We start from the raw sequence: 24,286 nt of genomic DNA, 5'->3' as shown, positions 1-24,286 counted from the left end.
GGATGGGTTAGCCTGGTGATGGGTATTAAAGAGGGCACGTTCTGCATGGTGCACTGGGTGTTATACGCAAACAATGAATCATGGAACACTACATCAAAAACTAATGATGTAATGTATGGTGATTAACATAATAATAAAAAAAAAGTTACTACAATTCCACAGAACTATCTTTCGGTAATGGTTCTAATTACAACTTTAAAATAGAATCACATGGAGGTAGGCCCTGCAAAAGACAAGAAATGGAGGAAACTAACATGTCACACATTAGCACTGCTCTTTGTCTACTTTTGATTAATCTAAGTATGTTTTAAAGCACTTCTTAGGGGGAACCAAAGATGTGTAATGTTTACGCTACCACACCCCTAAATCTTCTGATTCTCAGCTGTGGGCCATTAGGTTGATATTATTCAACTCAGGCATACTTGGAAAATAAAGCTAAAGGACTGACAAATTTGGAAGATATAAAATGGATCCTATATTTGTGTAAGTCTAAATTTTATTCAACGACTATAAAAAGGGGGAGATTAAAGAAAGAAAGAAATCATAACACTCCCAAAACAGTCCCATTTTACAAACTGGGATGTCCAGCCTGGTTTGGTACTGGCTTGAGGCCACTGAGGTACTTACATGGCAGAGTCAAGAAGCAACCCAAGACCGACTGACTGACTCTGGATTGTATGCTCCTAACCAACCATTATGCTATATTGCCTCTTAATGCCTAGAATATTCTTAAATGTAGCATTTTTGAAATGTGTTCATTCATATATGGTGATGGCGTGTCTGTGCCAAGAATTTCACATTAGTTGCTGAGGATGCAAACAGTTGAAAATGACCAGGTTCCTGCCCTTTGGAGCTTACATTCTAAATGTACAGAATTAGCCTTGCATAAAACAAAGAATAATTGTAGAAATAAATAAAATTAATGGAGAGGACTCTCTTCACCTAAGTTCTCCATGGAAAGCTTGGCCAGGGATTACAGGCAGGTAGTTTATTTTGGGAAGTGACCCCAGAGAAGAGAAGTGGGGACTACAGAAAGGGAAAGAAGGAAGGAAGAAAAGCTGAAACCAGGGCAGAGTTTCAAGTTGGTCACTCCCGTGGTCCATGGGGTTGATCCTGCTGGGACACTAAGGAACTGTGTAGAATGCTCCTCAAAACTGTCCACCCAAGGGACAGAAGAGAGAAGCATTGGCCCATCAGCTTCTATTGGTCCTGGGCTATCAATTCCCGCCCAATCCCAGGCTGCACATGTGAAGGTCCTACTGCAGCATCAGAAAAACCCTGGAGTCTCTGGAACCCTGGAACAGAAACTAAGAGAAGCTAAGTGCAGTTGAAGCTATGAGGTGATACCTGAAAAAGGCTGTTGCCACCACAATGGCTGGAATCAAGGCTTTGGTGGGTGGGTCAGAGTAGGCCTCTCTGTGGAGAAGGCTTCAGGGCTGAAATCTAAGGAACAGAAGAGCTAAGAATAGCAAGAGCTGGGAGGAGAGCATTTCTAGGCACCGGAAACAGCATGTTAAAAGGCCCTGAGAAAGAGCTTGCATCTTTAAGGAACCAAAAAATCAGAGTAGCTGTGGTAAGGAAGGGGGTGAGGCAGCCCAAGATGTGATAATAAAAAGGACAGAGGCCAGATCATGCAGAACCTTGGAGAGCATGATTAGAATTATATTCTAAGTTAATATGAACTCATTAAAGGGTCATAAAAATGTACCCTCCTAATCTCCAAGAACCACAGGTATGAAGCTGAGAAGTCATGCTGCTCTGAGGACAAATGGATTGACAGCACGACCAACCAAAGATCCATACTGGGGCCAAAAGTGAAGGCTTTGTTCCAAGTTGGGGCAGGGGTGATGGCTTGTCTTGGGAACCTACTGCCAGGTTCAACAGGCAAGAATCCAGTCATCAACACATTGTCATGAGAACAGCTTAGAACCAAAGCTGGGATGGGACCAGGAGCAGGATGGATAGATACTATTTGGGGAACTCTTAGGCATCAGGGTGCCTTAATTTCCTTTGTCTGGTGTTAGCATTGATCATCATTTTAGAAAAAAAAGTCTCAAGTCTCCAAGACCTGGAGGAACAAGAATTCTGAAAGCAACTCTGGGGCACCTGGGCAGCTCAGTCGTTAAGCGACTGACTCTTGATTTTGGCTCAGGTCATGATCTCAAGGTCATGGGATCCAGCCCCCTGTGGGGTCCATGCTCAGCAGGGAGTCTGCTGGAGATTCTCTCTCCTCTCCCTCTGCCCTTCCCCCACTCTAAAATAAATCAATCAATCAGGAAAGAAGGGAAGGGAAGGGAAGGGGAAAGGAAGGGAAGGGGAGGGGAGCTCCTGACTCTCTGTGTGAGGTGCATTTTCATCCTCCCCTGAGAAGTCTCTCTGATTTCTGCTGCAACTCCTGTGCTGGGCCCAAAGGGAGGCATTAACATTCTGATCCAAGCCTCAAAAAAAACCCCTTTCCCTTGATATATCTGTTGAACAGAAATTGCTTGTCTATGTTTATTTAAACATATTTGCCACATGATTAATGAGTAACATGAAGCGCTTACACCTGGGGATCATTAAACCTGTCATTTCCATTTCCCTTGCCGGTCTGACCTTTCCTTAGCTTACAGGTACAGCACTGTATATCCTATCCTGTCTCTGTAATACCTTTTATGGTTGTGTTACTCAGAGTAGGCTAGATGTTAACAAGAGTAAAATTCCAGTGGCTTAACGCAACAGGTTTATTCTCATTTCTGTCACAGTCCCATGCAAGATTGCAGTGAAGTTCCACGCAGTCATTTCGGGATCCAGGCCCATTCCTTCTGACAGTTCCACCTTCCTTTGAGTCCTTGGGATAATCTCCATTTGGCCAGCAGAGAAGCAAAGAGAGCTCATGGGAAAGGTGCCTGGTCTTCAGTGAGGCACCCTGACTCTGATGAGAACTAGTCTCATCTCCCAGCCCTGCTTTTGCCCAGATGCACAGGTAGTAAGAAGCACCATGAGCGGGAAATCCAAAAAGAGGGGACTTGGATACCTCACTGGGCACCAGCAGCCTCCACCACAGTGAGGAAAGAAAACAAAGCACCTTCTAACTTCTATGACAAATACGGAAACTGTACATGTGCTGTATCATATAATCAAGGTCTGGGACAAAGAAAAAGGCTTGGCTTCCTAAAATGCATATGGCAACAATACAGAGTACTCAAGTACATTTAGGTGTCTCTTTCTCTCCATGACCCTATAGTTGTGAAACTTCTGAGCCTGCAGAGGTTTTTTGTTTTTAACCTTTCTTTTTAGTTGCAGTAAAATATATATAACATAAAATTTACCATCTTAACCATTAATTGTACATCTCAGTGTTAAGTACATTCACATTGTTGTGCTACTAATTGCAAAAACTCTTTCCATAACTTCAGAGTAATTAACATTCAAGAAAACTAATAAATCTAAGTTCGCAATTCCCCACATAAAGACTGTAAACACTTCTTAAGAGTTCTGTGAGAGTACTGTTATTTTAATTTAAGATCAATTTATAGTATACTGATCATAATTAAAGAGTATTACTTATTCTTTTGTTTGTTTTTTAATTGTGATAAAATTTATGACTAAGCCTTAGGTGGGGCCAGAGGATCTGCATAAAGTGGAGAGGATGTAGAGAGCTCCGTAATTGAATTGATGTCTGATCCACCACTTGAATAAATTCTTAACTGACTTTCCACAGTTCTTGCTTCATAACATGATAAACTATTTGAACTATAACTCATCTGGTTTCTGCAAAGACCACCGTAGGCTTCTCTCACACTGCCCTGAATTCAAGTCTGTATATAATCCTTTACCGGGCTGCACCAGCCTGTGGGTACAATGGAACTACCCCCCACTGCAATCATCTGAACTCACCCTCTCTTTGTCCCATGTTTCAGCTCACCTCCAAGTGTCACCCAATATGGAGTCAGCAAGCAGTCCCTCAGGCAGGCTCCCTGTTCTCCTGCTCTAGACCTCCTTTAGGTGGGCTCTTCTGGTGCCTCTCACCACCAGTGTCTCCACTGCTGCTACCTGGTCCCAGGGACAATGCTAGGATCCATGTCCTGGGAGCCATCACCTAGGATATGCTCCCCAGGCTGTGACTCTTCCTGATGGACAGGCTGTTCTTCCCTGGGATCAAAGCCTGACCATGATCTGGGCATACCTGCAGAGCAGGATTCCCTTCCATATTTCCTAGAAGCTAGAGAGCCCTCTACCCATAGGACTAATCTCTACCCTATGTGCTGAGCCTGGAGAATAGTCACTGGTTTGACCTCTTTTTCCCTCCTTCACCCCAGCAACCCCCAAGTACTGAGCACAAACCTTACCCCTGTTGGCTCTCTTCCCCCAAAGCCAAGAAGCTCAGGGAGAGGGTTTCCTATACTTCTAGCCCCATCAGTCCTTCATGCAGCCTCTGACATGTCTGAGTCTCAAGTTCATGTGCTTTTTGGCCTTTCCTGGACATCATAAGGTCTCTGAGGACAGATGAGCTTGTGTCTTCTGTGTGCACAGCACAGAGAGCACCACAACTATTAACTGCCCGACAATGAATGAGTAAAAGAACAAAGATGCACACTACAGTTTCCTTGGTGGCCTAACCATTCCAAGACAGTAGAAAGGTGTCATATTGTTTCTAAAATAATTGTTTTTATACATATAGGTGTTTTATTTATACAACTAACTATGTTTCTGATCTCTCCAAATCTGACATTTTCCACTTTACAACTAGAGGTTGATATTCACCAGCACCATAGGCTGAAAAAGATGATCAGATTCCACCAGAATGATTATTTATGTTTTCTACTCAAATAATAACAATATTCCTTTTTAAAAAGTCCAACCAAGATTGCTCCTTCCATGTGCTGTGGCCCAAGCAACAATGGAGAGCCTGGTAACAGACACCTGAGTTCTTCACAATGTAGCAATGAATGATTCTTTTCTTTCTCTGTTTGCTGGTCTTTTCTAGTCTTGCCTTCCATTTCACAGCTTTGTTAAACATTCAGGTCAAGGTCAGAGCAACGAACTATTTCAGGGTGGGAGGAACTGAATTTGGCTTACACAGGGCCTCTCCCCATTGAAAACACTTAGCACCCAGCCAAGGAGTCTGTCTCTAGATCCCAGCAGAGAAAAAAACAAAACCAAAAAACCTCCCTCAAGAAAATTTCCATTTTGCTTTGTTTTGCCCCAGGCTAATCCTGCTTTGGGTTACAAGGCAGCAGTTCCTTGCAGAGGGGAAAGTACTAAACCTGAATTCTATTTCTAGCACTCACTCCAATGCTCCGTGACCTTATCCTGGCCACTTCATCAGCTTTGCCCCACACCCTGCCCCATCCTGGCTCCAAACTGCCACCCTCCGGCATTCTCTCCTTATGGTAGTGTTGTGTGTAAGTGCGTAACACTAGGGAAAATTCTCTAAAACTTCAAACTCAAGTGCTCTTCGTTACAAGGAGCCACTAGTACCAACCAGAGCCTAAAGGGGTTGCTGGGAATGAGCCTCAAAAGTCTGGCTTCCAATACTTGTGACATAAAAGGTCTAAAACTGACCACTAAGGAGTGGGGACATGGGAATACACACTCTTCCTTGGGGGTGGAATTCACTCCTTAACTGGGAGGCATGAAAACACCCACAAAATCCCCTACAGGAAGCCATGGCAAACCACTCTGTGCCCAGCCCACATTTTAGGGATTTACTCTGGTCTCATGGGAGCCATTCGTAGCCCTGGCATCCATAAGTTGTTGAAACAAATAAGCCTGGTCCTACTAGGGAGGGGAGAGGGGAAAAAAATTCCCTTTTGGGAATTTGAGCCAGTCTCAGTGTATTTTGTGAAAAGAAAAGTGATCCTGGGCAATAGTAGATGCCATTTTTCCAATCCTTTGTACAAACCATGCTTACACATGGCATTGCAGCCACGTTGCTGGAGGCAGTGCAGGCTTCCTTGAGAAGGCACACTCTGGAGGAGAACAGCTGAATCAAATAGTGACTTTACCTCTTAGGCACTGTGTGACCTTGAGCGCCCCTAACATGTCCTGGTCTCACTTGCTTCTATACAGTGGAGTTTCTACATGGACCTTGATTGTATTTCTTTTCTTTTTTTTTAAAGATTTTATTTTTATTATTTATTTGACAGAGAGACACAGCGAGAGAGGGAACACAAGCAGGGGGAATGGAAGAGGGAGAAGCAAGCTTCCTGCGGAGCAGGGAGCCCGATGCGGGGCTCGATCCCAGGACCCCAGGATCACGACCTGAGCCGAAGGCAGTCGCTTAACCGACTGAGCCACCCAGGTGCCTGGGGACCTTGATTGTATTTCGAGACAAATGAGAAAATGCCTCTACAATGTTTTTAGCTCTGTGTCTGAACGTGCCAATTACTTTATGAATGTTACCTATTAACAATAATAATAATACTAAGGCTCATGAAGAAAAATGTCATAGCCAGGGAACTCATGAAAGATGACCAAAAGAACTGATCCTATTAACTCCTTTTGGCCCTAACGCATCCTAATAGATACTTCTTTCTTAGCATCTATACCATGTCATTGCACTCTTCCTATACTTGTTTATATCCCCACTATTCTGAATCTCCTCTCTTTCATCACTTTATCACAATATCTCTCTAGCACATTTCCTATAGAATCTTTGTTGAGCGAATGGAAAGTCAAGTCATAAATTAATGAGTGAAAGAGTAAAGAAACGAAAGAATACTCTTTGGAAGAGAAAATTTGTCTCATTAAGCCAAAACAATTGTTTCCCACACAAATTATTTCTAGAAAAATAGCATTTTGCTTATTTATTATGAACTATTTTCCCTTTCCCTCCTCTGTCTGTCAGGAATGCCAAGTCCCAGATTCAGAGTAATTTGCCAAGAGTTGTTTAGGTGCTAAAAGTGTTAAACACAGTGTCTAAATCCATGAAAGATTTTTGATGGGATGAGTCCATTTCCAACCCTGTTGTGGCCTGCAGATGTGGAAGCTAGGAATTTCAAAGTGGATAAAAGGAAAGAGAGGTGGTAACTGCACAAATGAGCATCTTACTATGAAACTGTCTGGGTCTTTGAGGAGTGAACATCCCCAGCTTTCTAAGGGAAGCAGAGTGAAGCCAGTCTTGCCCGGATGCTTGCTCTTGTTCTGGCAATGGGCTGTTGCAGCTCACTACAGAGATGATGCCAGGGGCCCAGTTTAGTTTATAGAGCATTGTCCAATCCATCAGAACAATTGCAGTAGATATATTGACAAGTATGAGAATCAACTTCAGCAGTTTATCAACTAACAGCAGGCCATTATCTCAAATTGGAACTTATGAACTTATTCAAACCATTATTCAAGCTCGTTCAAATGAATCTGAGCTCCTACTAACAAGACTAGCTATATAACTTGCAAATCCAAGTACAAAATGAAAATGCAGAATCCTCTTCAAAACTTATTAAGCATCTCAGGATGCTAACAGCAGAACAGTAACCCAAGCATGGGTCCCCCTCTGAGCAAGGGACTTGTGCAATGGCACTGGTCAGAGGCTCTAAAACCAGCCTTGCCTGCTAATGACAACTTCGTAAGTCAAGCACCAGCTATGTACAACTCCTCCACAGTAGGCCAGCTGCTGCAGCAGAAAAACAAAAAACCGACACCATTAAAACCTCCATGTCATCCCTCTCCAAAACTACCACACGACACTGTCACATAGCCTCCATCAGATGGCCAGTTTCCACTAGTGGTTTCCCTCTGAAAGTCTTCAGTGTTCATAAAGCAATTAAAAGATATCAAACACACACACACACACACACACACACACACACACTGCATCTAAAGCCCTACAGAATTACCTCCCTAATATTTGCAGTTGGTGTTGAATGATGTGCCTGAGTGGGAGTGTCAAGTAGAAACATCACACATCAAAGCCAAAAAAGCTAAATTCAAGATTGCAAACCAAAATCCCACGTAAACACTGTTAGGAGACACGCCCCCGAAGTCTCTGCCTCACACAGTAAGCTGCACAAGTAAATTGCTTTCTGAATATTCCCTTCAAAACTCGCGGTGGGGTGGGGGTGGGGGATAAATCCTGAAATGGCTGTAATTGCAGAGAGTGAAAAGAGAAGCTAAGATAACAGGCAGCAGGGGCGGAATTTCATTCTCGCTGGTGGATAGTTTGATAAGAAACCTGGATTCTGAGCGGCCGCACAATGGCCTATTTATCCGGCTCTCACGCACCACCCGCAGCCCCGGCTGGGAATCACGGGGGTGGCAGCCGTCCCCGGAAAACGGCGGCGCTCCGGCACAGGAAAGCCAGCTGATAAACTGATCTGCAGACAACGCTTCTTCCTTCCTGGGAAGCAGCCACAAAGGCAGCCAGCTGACCTCGGCCCAAAGCTGTTCCTCGGCCGAAGACAGCTAGAGGTGGGAGGAGGGAGAGCGGCAGGGTAGGGATGGGAGGAGGCAGGGAATCGCCGAACCCCCCCCGCCCCCGGCTTCCCAAAGTTTCCTTTGGCAAAAGCATCACACGGCGTGATTCCGGCAGAGCCCACGCTAGCCCAGCTCGGGCTCCGAGTCTCTCCAAGCGGGGCAGGCGGAACGGCGTCCACGTCCCCCACCCCCACCCGGCCCCTCCGCACCCGGCCCCTCCGCCACTCGGCGGCGGCCCATAGGCCCTTCCGGCCGGGGCGGGCTTGGCCGGGGCTGGGAACCAGTTTGGCGCAGGGAACGGGAACCAACTGGCAAGGCCCTCCCCGACAGTCCCCTGGGGTGGCCCCTCCCTACAGCCTTCGGTCAAAAGCAAAAAGAAACACAGACATTTGTGTCACCCTATTAAGCACACAGGGCTTTGAACGGTGCACCAGGCGCAAAGAGTTCTCATCCTCCCCTTGGCAGGGTGGCCGGGTAAATACAATAAAAAGCAGGCAGAAAGTTCCTAAAATTTCCCCCTGAACTTCCCTGGAGACAGAGAACCTTAACAGTTAATTTCTTTCCTTTTCCTCTCTCTTTTTTCTTCTTCTTCTTTTTTTTTAATGTGAAAACATCTTATTTTCATGTTATTAAAAAAAAAAAAAAAGACAATTAGAAACATGGGCAGGAGGTCAGATGGAGGATTTTGAGATGCTCCAGGCACTTCCCAGGAAGCTCTGTTTTGGGGAGAGTTGATCCAGCAGCTGGTCCCTGCTGCTCTAAGATGTGTGCTCTCACTTTTTCATTCCCCAAACAATTTGGTTTGGAGTCTTGAGAGCCTTGGAAAGAGCTGTCTGCAGAGGAAAAGTTCTGGAAAGGGCAGTCCCCCAGAGAGCAGGAACCCAGGGCAAGAGGAACTAGCTCTGTGAACTTGGGGACCTCTGCCTGCTGGCTTGGGGTGGGGGGTCTTCAGGCCTCCAGACCTCCAGGCTGCAAGTGGGGTGGTTAGCTGGGAGCCAGGATGCCCTTGATCTGCCTTCCAAATTGTACATGACTCCCACAGGGGACTAAAGGCATGGAGGGGGTGAGATCTTCAGCTGTTTGTATGGCCTGCAGCAGGAGGCACTATTTATCATCAGTTCACCGAAGCCCTACTCCAGGGGGCTCCAAGGAGCTCACATCTCTTCCCTCCAGGGAGGATCCTGGACCCCACATTCCATCTCCCAAACTTCTCTTACTTACTCAGTATACTGCCATCAACAGCATTGTCAGCCTTCTGGGCTTGAGCTCTGGAAGGAATTTCCTCCAATTTAGTACCTGCAGGGAAGTGCTTTGGAGAGCAGGATAAGGCATTCCACGCCTAAGGCCACAAGGTCTCTGAGTTGACTCTTCAATAAACATCCCTCTTTTCCAAGGGACAGAGTTGTCTCTTCACCTAGAGGAACAAAGAAGTTGCAGTAAGGACCCCTGATGTTCTAGGGTGTTTGGGAGACCTAAATTCATTAGCCCTACTAAGTAAGGCTTTCGTGACCTACCAGGAACTGCCTTCTAGTGAGCCTGAAGGTCCTGGGACCCTTCCAAACCCCCCACACGATTTCCCACATCTTGGGGTTTGGTAGAGTTCACAGCAGAGAAAGATGTGAGGGCAACAAGCAGTGGTCACCTTTGGCCTGGAATGAACTTCTCTGGGGTTTTATATCCATCTATCCACTATGGGGCATCGTTTACTATAGTGCTTCAGGAAAATGAGAAGTACTTCTTTCCTAAGAATAAATTGAGAATCCTGTTTGAGATCCAGTTATTCATATTATAGTTTTGGACAATACAGAAAAGAATATGAACTGTGGTGACTATTTGCAGATGAAGGAGACTCTGCATTTGTAGGTCCTGAGTTTTACAATCTATTCATGATATCGATATCTTTGCAAAGACATCTGGGTAAAGTTAAACCATTCTCTGAACACTTGTTTAATAAGCTCTCACAGGAGCCTGTTGAGAAAGGCTGTTCTTTGCCTCCCAGACTCTCTCTTTGACTGTGGCTGTCCTCACACTCCCAGTGGGACAATCCCTGAGAAGAATGAGCTCTAAGCATTCAACCCCATCCATAGCTGATGCCTCATCCAGTACCCTTGTCTCTGCCTTTATTGGATTGCAGACCTGACCTCTGACTCCCAATAGCTCTCTCTGTCTCCTGCTCCCACTCTGCCCTCTGCCCTCAGATCTAATGGCAGCCATGCAACTTCCCTGGCCTTGACTCTCCATAGTCTCCCTCAAGTCCTGTCCTTCTCAGTAGCTCCCATGTTATATCCATTGGCCTCTATGGCAGGTGCTTCTGGGAGGCCTGATATGCTCCTGCCTCCCAGGAGGGGATTCTGACATATGCTGCCCTTCAAGTTGCTTATAATAAAACATCAGACAGCAAATACCTAAAAGACTTCAAGATTGTGGTCAATTACTACTATGAGTAAATGCACAAGAATATCACAGTTCTCTTACAAGAAAGTGATTAGGATTCGAAACCATCTACATATAATATGTCCACAGAATGGCCTCTTGTTTAGACTTGGTCATCTTCAGTCTTCTATACAGTAGTCTCCTCTTTTCCCTCCCATTTCCCCACTGGTTTAGCAGAATGAGCTTTGCAAAGGGCAGAGTTAGTGCCTTCTTACAACTAAGGATTAAAAAGGCAGCAGAAAGATCCAGTCCCCAACCTACTGTCCCTCCAACCCACTGGTCAGTCTCTTCACCCCACTGGCCAATCTGCATCAGAAAGAATAGAATTCCAGCCACCAGAACTATTTTTCAACATCAAAGTGCTCCTACTGCATACAAAGTAATGTAGCAGCATGGAAAACACTGATAGCTTCTCAAAAAACTAAACCTAGAATTGCCATATGACCCAACAATTCCATTCCTAGGTATATACCCAGAAGAACTGAAAACAGGTATTCAAATACTTGTACACCAATGCTCATGGCAGCACTATTCACAGTAGCCAAAAGGTACAAACAAGCAAAATGTCCATCAATGGATGATGAATGGATAAACAAAATGTAGAATATTATTCAGCCTTAAAAAGGAATGAAGTACATGCTAACAACATGGAAAAACCTCCAAAATATGCTAAGTGAAAGAAGACAGAAACAAAAGCCATATATGGTATGATTCCATTTATATGAAAGGTCCAGGTAAGTCCATAGAGACAGAAAGCAGATTAATGGCTGTCAGGGGCTGAGGAGAAGGGAGGTATGGGGAGTGACTGCTTAATGGGCATGGGGTCTCCTCTGGAGGAGACAAACATGTTTTGGAACTAGACAGAAGTGATAGTTGCACAACATGGGAATGTAGTAAATGGCTGAATTGATAACTTTAAAATGGTTAATTTTATGTTATGTGAATTTTACCTCAATTTAAAAAAATCCTCCACCTTTGAAGGATCAGTTTATTCAAGTCCTTCCCATCCTAATGGTCACTCTTTGGGTAATGAAAGACTGAATGGGGAGAAATTAGGAGGATGAAAATGACAGATGTCCACTTTTCTTCTATCTAGTTGATCATAGTGATGATAATGACAACAATAACGGTAATTTATGAAGAAAGGAGGCTCAATAGGGGCCCGCAAGTCAGGGCAATACAGTATCCACAGCTTACCTGGAGCAGGACCATATTCCTCAGCCATCCTAAACCTTGAGCCACTGTGCCCCCACTGTTTCTGCAGCCTTGCCCAGAGTCAGGGCTGGTAAGTGATGGACCAGGATCTGCATCTGTGTTTGTCCAATAGCAGAGCCAACACTACTTTGACTATACCACAGCATCTCCCTAAAGTGGTGGTAGATCATTAAAATGGGGTCATTAGAAGACCTTCTCCTTAGACCTGTATGTAATAAGAATATTAACTATAAGTATTTAGCACATACGAGGCACAATTCTACATGACTGACATATATTAAGTTGTTAATTCCTACTGTAGCCCTGTGAGTTAGGCACTATTGGTATCTCCATTTCATAGATGAAGAAGCTAAGGAACAGAGAGATTACAATCATGCCCAAGATCCCACAGCTATCAGGGAGTAGTGTCTGGACTGATGCTCAAAGAAAAGGCTGCTGGCTACAAGGCCTCTGTAAGAGCTTGCTGTGTGGGCACCTGAATGATTACTCCTGGCTCTTCTCCTCCCCAGTGGAATTCCAACATATTTATCCTTTGTTCTTTGCAGGAGGATCATGTCCTCTTACATCTGGCCATGCTGCCTTTGGCACCAAATCTATATACATACCCTGGAGCAGAGACTTACTGAGTTTCCTTAACAATATTTTCATGCTGTTTCCTACCTTTGGGATATAAATATAAATGTTTCCTACATTTGTCTTTCGTTTGCCTTTGCTATTGTTTGTGGGATGAGCTCTCGGTGAAAGGACATTGAGACAGTAAACAAATAGCTTTGGTTCCGAAATTAAAGGCTTTTCTTTGCCGCTGCAGGAATCTCTCTATTAAAAAAAAGATTTAGGGGCGCCTGGGTGGCTCAGTCGTTAAGCGTCTGCCTTCGGCTCAGGTCATGGTCCCAGGGTCCTGGGATCGAGCCCCGCATCGGGCTCCCTGCTCCCCGGGAAGCCTGCTTCTCCCTCTCCCACTCCCGCTGCTTGTGTTCCCTCTCTCGCTGTATCTCTCTCTGTCAAATAAATAAAATCTTTAAAAAAAAAAAAGATTCATTCTTTTTCTTGGGAAGTGGATGTGGGGGACTGATTCATGATTTTGTTTTATTAGTGAGTTCATAGAGGTCTGGGAAACTCATCTTGCATTGCCATTTTGCTTTTCTCTTCCTCCCTCTCCACTATCCCCCCAAAACAGTAATACTGTGCCATAGAACCATGAATCTCCCTAGTGAATTCAGGGTATTGGGAATCTAGTTGGGGAAAGAGCCTACTAGCCTGAGGAGGAGCTGGATGTGGCCTCAGTAATATCTGCTCTAATACATTCCCCTTCCTAGTCGATAAGAAACTCAAGCCCCAAATAGCAAACAAATGGTCACATTTGTAGCTCATGGTAGACATAGAACTTAAACACTGGACAGCTTTCTTTTTTTTTTTTTTTTAAAGATTTTATTTATTTATTTGAGAGAGAAAATGAGATAGAGAGAGAGAGAGAGCATGAGACGGGGGAGGGTCAGAGGGAGAAGCAGACTCCCTGCCAAGCAGGGAGCCTGATGCGGGACTCGATCCCGGGACTCCAGGATCATGACCTGAGCCGAAGGCAGTCGCTTAACCAACTGAGCCACCCAGGCGCCCCAACACTGGACAGCTTTCTAGTTCCATATCCAAAGTTCTTCCCTGCCCTGCCACCTTCCTCTTTAAGCTGCCTCTGAAAGCAGCAGAGCTCTGTTAAAGGAGTCCAGGTTTGCCTGGCAGAGGTTAGGCTAACAGCAGATCCCAGAGGTGTCAGAAGTCAGAAGGGCCAGGAGCAAGGCTCAAGGCAGGGCTAATAAAGCAAAGTCTTCAATCCAGTCTTCAATCCAGTGAATCACCAATTTCAGAGCCACAATGCCAAAATTCTTGATGGTTTCTTGAGAGAATAATTGCTCTGGAAATCATGCAAGATGGCTAAAGGTACAAAGTATGATGCTCTTTCACTGAGTACCCAGAGTATTCCTGTACTGGACAGGGAGCTTTCTGTGTATCATCTTATTTAATTCCCAGAACAATGCTAAGATGTATGTTTTATTAATCTCCTTTCACAGATGAGTAAACTAAGGCTCAGAGAGGTCACACAGCCCCCAAGTATCATATACCCACAGATTTGCTTGACCCTAAGGTTAGGAAACTTCCCACTAAGCCACACAGCCTGGGGGTTCTTATCTCAGAATCCTGAACTTCTGCAATGGGCTCTGTTTTCTAAAAGGACTTTTTAAAATTTTTATTGGCATAGTATCCATTTTGCTAGATTTAGTCCTACTAGGACCAAAGGGAAATCCCTACGGGAGGGCATGGCTCTTCCTCTGACCTCATTTAAGACACCCTGGGGCCATGTCTATGTTCTTAAGGCACTCAACAAATCATCTGGAGGGTAAGGTGGTGGGCTTGTCCTCTCCTCTCTCACTGAATGGGTCATCCAAAAGAGATGCTGGTAGAGTGGCTAGGAGCAGGAACTCTGACATACTAGATATGGAATCTTGGACAAGACACTTGGCCTTTCTATGCCTCATTTACCTCATCTGTAAAGTGGGGTAATAATACCACCTGCCTCACAGGATTATTGAGAGAACTAAATTACTTAATATATATAAAGGGCACAGAGGATTTCCTGGCACACCATATGTGGGTGTTTGCTACTAATATGCTTTGGGAGCCATTTCCTCTAAGTCTTGGGTAGGACTGAAAAAGAACCAGAATCCTGGAACCAGCTACCACTTTTATTGAGCACCTAAAATCTTTACTAGGCATGCTTTATATATACTCTTTCTAACTCTTACAGAAACCTTATTAGATAAGCATTATTATAACCATTTTACAAATGAGGAAACCAAGAATGTGGAAGGTCAAGTGATTTGTACAGGCCATACAACCAGGAAGTGGACAAAGTGGTGTCTGAATATGGTGTAGTCAGTTATATATATGTAGTCAGTTAGGCTACAGGGTCTTTCCACGAGCTCAGCTGTTTCTCTAAGATTGGATTGTTGGTTTCAAGCAAAAGCCATCTTTAAACATAGTGTCTTTTATTATTTTTCATTTTATTTTTTTATTTTTTTGGTGTCAAGGGGGAGTTAGATTGGTAGTAAAAATTAAACAGAATATGAGCAAATGTACCCTAACAAGCCCCTTTGAAAACAAAATTAAGGAAGAAAATCATTGTCATTTACCAGCTGCTAGGCCAAAGAGTGGCCATGCTGGGCTGCACACCCCATTGTTGTGAGTTTATCCTTGACTGACCTAACCTCAACCCACATCTATGGTGATTAAGCAGAATGAGGTCCATGACCAAGTAAATACATTTTCATGGATTCAGGACCCACCCTCTCAGAGAAGAGGTTCAAAATGATCTTTACCCAAACCTCTTTGTTCTAAATGTTCTGGTATAGGGAGCTGGCAATAACAACAACAACAACAACAACAAATAGTCACAAGAGCTTGTGAAGTGCTGGGAACTGTGCTAAGTGCTTTAAATATATTATCCCATTTAATCCTCACAACTGTCTTTTGAAGCTCTCTTTCATGGGGGAGGAGATTAATATTTAGAAAAGCAAACTCCAAAAAAAAAAAAAAAAAGAGCAAAATCCGTAGTTCAAGATCACATAGTAAGACATGGAATCAGGATTCAATTCCTGCCTGACTCCTGTTCTAAAATCCTAACAACAGGCCATATGACCACTATGTTCTTTGGAAGGGCTTGACTACTGCAGTGCCTATTAGCCGGAGGCTAAGTGTGAGAGGGGTCTCTCATCTAGATTAAAAGGGACAAGCTGGACTCTAGTTCTTCCAAAAGGAGATAGAGCTATCTATTCCCTCAAATTCTATCTTGAATTCTTTTTCGTTGTTGTTAAGGTTTATTTACTTATTTGAGAGAGAAAGAGCACAAGCGGGAAGGTCAGTGGGAGTGAGAATCTCAAGCAGACTCTCCACTGAGCATGGAGCACCACGTGGGGTGTACACCGTGCACACCAAACTCCAGCAGTCTCACAACCCTGAGATCATGACCTGAGCCGAAATCAAGAGTCCGACGCTCAACCAACTGCATCACCCAGGCACCCCTCTACCCTGAATTCTTGAACTATGGTGGAAATGGCAGGTTCTACCCAAATCTCCCAAGCCATTTAGAGAGTGGAAGAACTCAGACTTCAATTACTAGGGCTCCTGGCTAACTCAGTCAGTGAAGCATATGATTCTTGATCTCAGGGTTGTGAGCTTGAGCCCTACATTGGGCACAGACAAACATTAATCATACGACAAACATTTATGGACCTAGCATTTTCCTAGTATTATGCTAGGGGATGCTGAGAAGAAAGAGAGAAAAATAAATGACACTATCCTGTCCTCAAGTTGCTTGCAAATTTGCATGTACCGGTCAGAGATCTGATTCTGCCAAATCCAAAGAAAAAACTCTTCAACTGGGTCCCAAAACCAAGATCAGGAGAAACTCAGTAGCAAGATTCTATTATTTGTATAGCTTTCTGGGTATGAAAAACAGGAAGAGTAATTGCCACAACTCTAGGGTTCTTCTAAGGCATGAATCATAAACCAGATCAACAGGTATGGTGAATGGCTTGTCAGCTGAATGGTTGTCTCTATACAAAAAGACAACTGGTTGGTCAGAAAGAAATGTGAATGATCTCCCCCACCTCAACCTTCCTCCACAGGAAGCCCGGCCTCTCTAAGCATGCCTGAAAGGTCCTCCTTGTTTTGATTCCAGCTCCCCCCCCTCCCCAGTTGACCATTGCAGGGAGAATGAAGCCTGCCATTTTGCACACAGTTTTGCCTTTTCTACTGTTTATTTTGTTAAGACTCAAACCTGTCAGCGAAGCGGTTTCCAGCCTTGTCTGTGCGGTAATAATCTCCCTTTCTAAGAGATAAGCACCCTGAGTAAGGCATATTGGAAGACAAACTAACACACCAAAGTTGCTGAGTACACACGACTCTTAAAAGATGCCTCACCACTCAGGCTTTATTAGCTTCAGATAAAAAGAAAAAAGAAGGAAGTCTGGCTTGAAGGTTTCAGAAACTCACATAGAAATTACTAGAAACTGCCTGGAGATAAATGCCAATACATGTTAGTGTCCCCAAGTCAAACACACACTTGTTGCTGCAACGGAGCACATAGAGAAAGACAAGCAGGGAGAGCCTGCTGGAGGCTTCCAGAGGAAAGGAACTTTCTGGCAAGTCGGCGTTTACTCAGATGTCCCAATTTCTAACCTGTACACCAAACTTCTACCTTTAGGACAGGAAGATATGAATTTTACTGCCAGAAAATTAAACAAAACACTCAGATGATAAATGTGATGTTTTTATTTTCTAAAGTCAAATTAACTCCTTTGCTCCAGAACAGGACATTTTTTTTTCTTGCCATCCAGAAGGAACTCCCTACCGAAGATAATGCACAATCCCTGTGACAGAGATCTTGTCACCAGTCCAGGGCCTGTTCAGCAGCCATTTCATGCTTCCTCTTTGTTGATAGAACCCTAATTTTATTCCAGGGTTGGATAGCGATATACTCAAGGAAGTTGGACCCTTCCCCAAACCCAAGTGAATGGAAAATAATTAGTCTAAGTCTATCCCAGCAAATCTGCCCTTCCTCCCTATACAGTGTGGGATGGGCAGGTGACAGTGAATTCTAGGATCTTCGGGGGAACAGGTTCCACCTTAATCAAAATAAAGGCATGTGAAGCAAAGCTCCATTCCTTCCTCCCTTTGAACCTGTCCATGTGAGGCCTGATGCATGGATCTCCAGCAGTCATCTTGTTCTCCTGAGAGAGGAGCGAGAGCATCACTTGGTCCCCTGAGTCACTATATCATTGATTTCCCTACTCTGAAACCTCTTGACATGTGCAATAATAAACCCCTATTTTCTTTTATTTGAATATTCTATTACTTACTAGCTTAAATTGTAATATATTATACAGTCCTTGAGTCTAGAACACTGAGGAGAACCTTGTGGTCCTTCATCCACACTGATTACCACTGTTACTGTCTGAGCCTCCATGGTCCCTCATACCAAGATGGCTTACTATTTTAGTGCCAAAAGTGGACAAGGTGTATATGTGGGGGGTGGAGGGGACTCTGCCAAAGATTGCCTCCTCAAAGTCTAGTGTTCAGCGTCCCTGAGGCACCACACGGCCACAGGCTTGTCACCACCCCCAGCTGCCTCTAGGAGCCTCTAAGAAGCTCCTGAGTAGCAGGAGAGCTGCAGGGACCTTGTTTCCAAGCCTGGATCTGATGAAGTACAATTTAACATTGCTAGACCCCTCTCAAGGTTGTTAGTAAGAGGCAGCTCTGACTTGTAACTGGATTCTGTTCCCAATTCATTCAGAGGAGAGAAACTGGGTCCTGAGGCAATGGACAGGACAGACTTTAAAATGATATCTGGGAATTCAAAGTAATGGTTTGGTTAAGTAAATAGATGTCTAGAAGATTCAGTTCACCTCTCCAGGTCCTGCACCGACCCTCCTCCTTTCAGGATCTGCACAAACCGTGACACTGATGCATTTGCAGTGCTCCCTCGTCCTAGCACAAGACATCTGCCCTCCAAGGACTCTCCAAGTGGCCCAGAACTTTTTGTAAAAAAATGAATAAAGTGCCTATTTATCTTGAATAACTAGCCGGCAAGTGGACTGAAGGGAGGCCAAAAGACCTGTAAAGGTGGATCACAGGGTGAAGATCCTGTCCCCTCTAGAAGTTTTTTCATGTTACAGCTTGGTTGTCCATGGCCCAACAGGGCCATTTCTAGTTCTTCAAAATAATATTTTTAGAAGTGGAGTTTTCATATGTTAGCAAGCATAACATTCCCCCAAATAGTTTATGTGTGTGTGTGCATGTGTGTGTGTCTGTGTGTGTGTGGTTGTATCATTGTTTTATTTGTTTTTAGCATATTTCTGGAGCCAAATTTCTTGCAGTTCCAATTCCTCAGGACTAAGCCCAGGTGATTCTGACATGGAGAGTTCACAGGTCCACTCTGAGATGCACTGCTCTGGACTCGGGGCCAGGCAGTTCATCTCATCAAAGCAGCTTCCACCTTCTAAGTAGTCTGTCTCTTTCTTCTTTCCTTTTTTTTTTTAAATCAGATTTAAAATAGTTCAATCAGTGGTTTTGCTAAAGCACTCAGTGAAAAATGTTTGGATTAGCATTTTGTTGATTCCAGAATGTGAAACATTAAATGAGGGCCCAAACCCGAATCCATTATTACTTTTGAGAGGAGACTTTCTATAGCTACTCCACATTGTGTAGGAAGTAAACAGGGTTGGTGTTCTCTAGAAGATGTTTTTTTGGCAGCTTCTTAAACCTTGTCTCACATTTCACAGTTCTCCCAGCCCCCCAGGGAATGACCTAGCAGAGCGCCTTGATGCAAATGAATAGCTTGCCTTATCTGGTCCTCAGAAGTTCCCTTTTCAGTGAAAACCACTCTGAAGTTGGTTACAGACCAGGGTCTGCATTAGAGGCCCAGCTGGGCAAGCACCTCTAAGTAAACAGAATGGGTCACATGATTTATCGGGTGATGAGTGTTTGCTGGAAGGCATGCGGTGTGAGGTTACGGTCCAGTCAGAGGAAGAGGAGAGGGGAAAAACAACAAAAACAAAAACAAAAAAACCCCAGAAAACTCCTACTTGCTTTTGTTTTTAAGGGAAACTCCCCTCCTGTGTGTATACTCCCTGGGAGGTTTTTATCTGAACCAGTGCCTCCAGGCCAAGAGTGATGCTTTGTTTGATGTGATGGCTGAGCTGAATGGGACAAGGTACTCTGGGAACCCACTGGTCAGGTGGTCATTCCTGAGTGGCAGCTCTCTCCTGGAAAAGGCTTCTTTCCAAATGTCTCCCGAGAGTCTTCTCAGATATTCCTGTTTAACAGGTCTTTCCCTTGACAAGGTAGTTTTCAACTGGTGACCTGAAAAATATTTGCTTGATGTTTAAGGATAAAACACCCACTTGACAGAAGAACCTACTTCGCCAGGCTTTTTTTGGAGGGTGAGATGGGGACCACCAAGCTTGCAAGTTAAACGAAAGATGAAGCAATGGGCTCCTCGGGCCCTGCTCCCTGGACTGAGTATACCAGTTATTGAATTGCTTTATTCATTACTAGTTTTCTAGAGTTCCAAATGCTGAATATCCACTCTTAGGAGTCAACCAGCGTTGATATGAGCAGCACACTGCTCATATCTTTTCTACTCTGGACTGAAATTTCCTTATCACTTCTACAAATCAAGGAAAAAAAAATCAACAGTTTAACCTAAAAATGGGCAAAAAATATGAACATACAGTTCAAAGAAAAAGAAATACAAATGACTCTTAAACACATGAAATGATGCTTAACTTCTGTTAAGCCAATTTAAAGTTATTTCAAAATAAAAATGCATGGTTTTAAAAGATGGTCACTTGGGGCGTCTGGGTGACTCAGTCAGTTAAGCGTCTGACTTCGGCTCAGGTCATGATCTCAGGGTCTTGGGATCAGGCCCCATGTTGGGCTCCGCGCTCAGCGGAGAGTCTACTTCTCCCTCTCCTTCTGCCCCTTCCCCTGCTCATGTTCTCTCTCCCTCTCTCTCTCTTAAATAAATAAAATCTTCTGGGGCTTCTGGGCTATAGGTTCTGTGTGTTTCTTGAAATGGGTATTCATTACACAGTGTGTTTAATTCGTGAAGATTTATTGAGCTGTACACTGATGATAAATATACTTTTATGAATATATCATATATCAATTAAAATTTTTAAAAATTACATAGGGATTCCAGTTTCTACCTAATAGAGTAAACAAAGATAAAAACGTTTGATAACACACTGTGCTGACAAGATACAGAAACAGACATTCTCACATATTGTTAACAGAAACATGAAACAATAAGTGTCTCTGGAGGGCAAACAGGCAATATCCATCAAATATGCAAATGCACATATCTTTTGACAGCAATTCCACTTCTAAAATTCATCCTACTCACACTGCACATAATGATATGGATACAATGTCATTCTCTAGAGTAGTATTTATAATAGCAAAAGATTCATGACAACCTAGATGTTCACTTTAGGAAACATGTTAAATAAATCAGTGTACACCTATAACATAGAATATTACCAATTATAAAAGATGGACTGGAAATTCTTAATGTACTACAACAGAATACTCTCCAAAGTATATTACTGCATCAAAAGAAAAGTATGGAAAAGTGTGTGTAGTAATTCTAGCATTTGAATAAATAAGGGGAATTACATACATCCATGCTGACACATAAATAAACCATCTCTGTAAGAGAATGAAAGAAAATGGTAACATGACTTCCAGGTAGAACTGGGCAGATGGGGGACAGAAGGAGACTTTTGATGTATTCCTTTTCTACCTTTTGAATTTTGAATTATATGAAGGTATGATCTAGAAAAAATAAATAACATTTAAAATCCTAAGCCTATATTTTCTGCTGTATGTAATATATTGACTTAAATTATTACTTGGACTCCACTTCCATAGTTTCTCTCTTACACCTTTTCAATTGTAAGCTAACCCATCAAGTCAATGACTTCTCCTTGGGAACAGGGAAAATTCTACCACACCAGATCTACATATCGATTATTTTAAGACCCATCTTGACATCAGAAATGTTCACGTGGGAAAAGCACATACCATCTAGGATGGAGGAAGCTGATTAATCTGCTTTGCTAAGTACTCACTTATCAGTGATTTAACCTAAAAATGGGCAAAAAATATGAACATACAGTGTTCATATTGTAGACCATGAACTATGGTCACAAGGCAATCATTGATATTTTTTTCACATTCAAAAAGTACAGCATTTTCATAGACGTTAGGAAATACCTAATGAGTATGAGTTCCAGCAAGGGAAGTCTACCTGGAGATGATGGTAAACAGCCATCACGGAAGGGTAAGAGTTGACTCCAGAGAGAAGAAGCTGCCAGAAAGCTAAATGCAGAGGGGACCTCAAATGTCCCACTTTGGCGGAAGGCCAGCCCTAAGGAAGCCAGTCCTAAAAATAGGACTAAAGGAACCATTCTAGGGCCTTGATGGTTTAGAGGAGTTCCTTTTCTCTCAGTTTAGAGTTAACCCTGCAGAGGCATTTCAAACGACAACTTCCACCAACACAACTGCACCCTTGGCTGTACATTATTTTCTCATCAGTGGCTGATGGAGTGCCCAGCACTTCACTCATGTTGAAATAGGGCAGCAATAAAGGATTTTCCTCTCCTGCTGCCTTTTAAGAAAAGTAATTGCTGCACAGTAGGATACATACAAGCCACTCCTGATTGGATATATTCCTGTCCAGCATGTAGAATAGGGCTTGCACCATCTTCCAGGAGGTCAGAGGAATCTTACCTGGGGAAAAATAAAACCTTGCCTGCTCTCAGGTCACTCGTGGTACTGGCAGGAATACAGGCTGGCTAAGGCACCTCCTCCACTGGCCAGCCTCTGAACTCCCAGGCTCAGCTGTGAGGCAGGAGGACCCCAGACACTGGCCCTACCTTTACAAGGTTCTTGTGAGTAAGACATGACCATGCCTTGCAAAGTAAAACTACAGCATGGCTCAAACTTAGAGCCTTGTTTTTGCTGGATTTCTCTTTGTTCTATGACAGGATTTCAATCTAAAATGGAATCAGAGGATATGAAATGGAGAATCTCAGGCATGTGCCCTCAGAAGAACAGAACTTAAGATCTGAGAGACTGATTTCACATAAATGCCTGCTTTACAGAAGACCGAGACTTACTCTTGACCAATGTATATCTGCCAAGAATGTTTCCCTATCCTTAAGCCAATGAACTTACTGCTTGAACTCTGACTGGACTTCCCCCTTTTTGCACTCCTTGTCCGTAAATACAGCTTGCCCCAAACCCTCAGCAGATTCACCTGCAGCTTCCTACAGAATATTTCCCAAATTGCAATTCCATTGCTATTCCCAAATAAATTCAATTTCTGGTAATTTGAGCTTGCCTCAGTTTACCTCTTTATTTAGGTTGACAGTATCATCTCCCATTTGTTACAGGGACAATAAACCAACAATTTTGGATTTAGATTTTGTTTCCCTCCTGTTAGGGGCTGGTCATTGGGAAAGTCTCCTTCAAAAGATGACAATAAAATATTTTTACATTGTTTGATGGCTAGAAGAAACCTCAAACATGCCTCCTGGTTTATCTCTTAACCCTCAAAGAGATGGGCTCTATCTGAATTTTAAAAACCTCTAAGGATACAGTTTCCAAAATTTTATAAATTCCACTAGAAGTTTATTTAAGTAAATAATTAATCATCCTTATGTTAATCAAGAAACTTTTCATGTACTAGAAATTTCTGGATTGTGAAGAAGTAGAGTCACTGAACAACATTTTCCTAGAACTATCTCTCTAAATTCTAGAGCTGGCTAAGACTTTACCAGTCATCTTAATCTGAACTGTTCATTTTATGAGCAAACAAAGTGAGGCTCAGAGCAGAAGGACAAAGACGACCCAGGTCTTCTTCTAGAACCTGGGTTTCCTGACTCCCACTCAGTCCAGCACTCTTACAAATATACTAGGGTGCTTCTTACACATAAAAAGTTGTTAAATTCCTACTCTCCTCTCCAGGCTAAAAACTTTTATTTCCTAAACTCTCCTGACACTCTTTTTTTTTCTCATCAGTATCACTTACTAAGTAGCAGTACCATATAGCTGTCCCACTAGCTTTTGGTCTACTATGACTACTGTATCATTTTCTGCTATTACCCCTTGCTTCCTGAATAGGCTCTTGTTTCCTTATTTCTGGGTAGTCTGTTTATTCTCTCCTCCATTGTACTATCTCCTGTGTCTCACTAATGAGCCTCATCCTGTTTTTGACAGACCATTCTGTTTTGACAAGGTAAAATTGATCAGTGAATTAAACACATGTGAAACATCTCTAAATACAAACTCACTGCAGAGAAAGATTTGAATGCTGTCCATTTCCTTGCAGATAATAACTTGGAAGGCAATTTTCATAGCCAGATGGATTCTGAATGGAGAGTTCTGTTTAAACTTTGTGTTCCATAAATAGAAACAAAGTGCAGACATCCTGCCTCTTGACTTCTTTAGTCATTTGAAGCTTTCAGAAGTATGTTTTTATTTGTTTTCTTGATTCTTTTTTTCTGCTTATTAGACTGTAGCCAAGGAGTGTCCACAGCATAAGGCTGGAGTAATCTCTTACCTCCCTCCTGCAGGCAGATTCCCTAATGAGCCTGTAGTCAACCCTTCACTGCTTTTTTTTTTT

General features: G+C 43.3%; 1 protein-coding gene and 1 non-coding gene across 2 annotated transcripts in view; one reads left to right on the top strand and one right to left on the bottom strand.

Moving 5' to 3' along the window:
* Positions 1-24,286, bottom strand: part of ANKRD55 (ankyrin repeat domain 55) — a 396,197-nt gene that overhangs the window by 284,466 nt on the left and 87,445 nt on the right. Inside the window, exon 2 of the mRNA XM_081826855.1 lies at positions 9,619-9,811. The gene's annotated coding sequence lies outside the window, so the exon portion shown is untranslated. The remainder of the gene's footprint in view (positions 1-9,618; positions 9,812-24,286) is intronic.
* On the top strand, positions 4,426-4,551 carry LOC115944654 (small nucleolar RNA SNORA17). Its single transcript, XR_004079183.2, has one exon. It is a non-coding gene; the product is annotated as a small nucleolar RNA SNORA17 (small nucleolar RNA).

This window comes from Leptonychotes weddellii, chromosome 7, assembly GCF_054177405.1.
Source record: "Leptonychotes weddellii isolate Sample4059 chromosome 7, ASM5417740v2, whole genome shotgun sequence".
NCBI lineage: Eukaryota > Metazoa > Chordata > Mammalia > Carnivora > Phocidae > Leptonychotes > Leptonychotes weddellii.
This window is presented reverse-complemented; position numbering and strand designations above follow the sequence as displayed.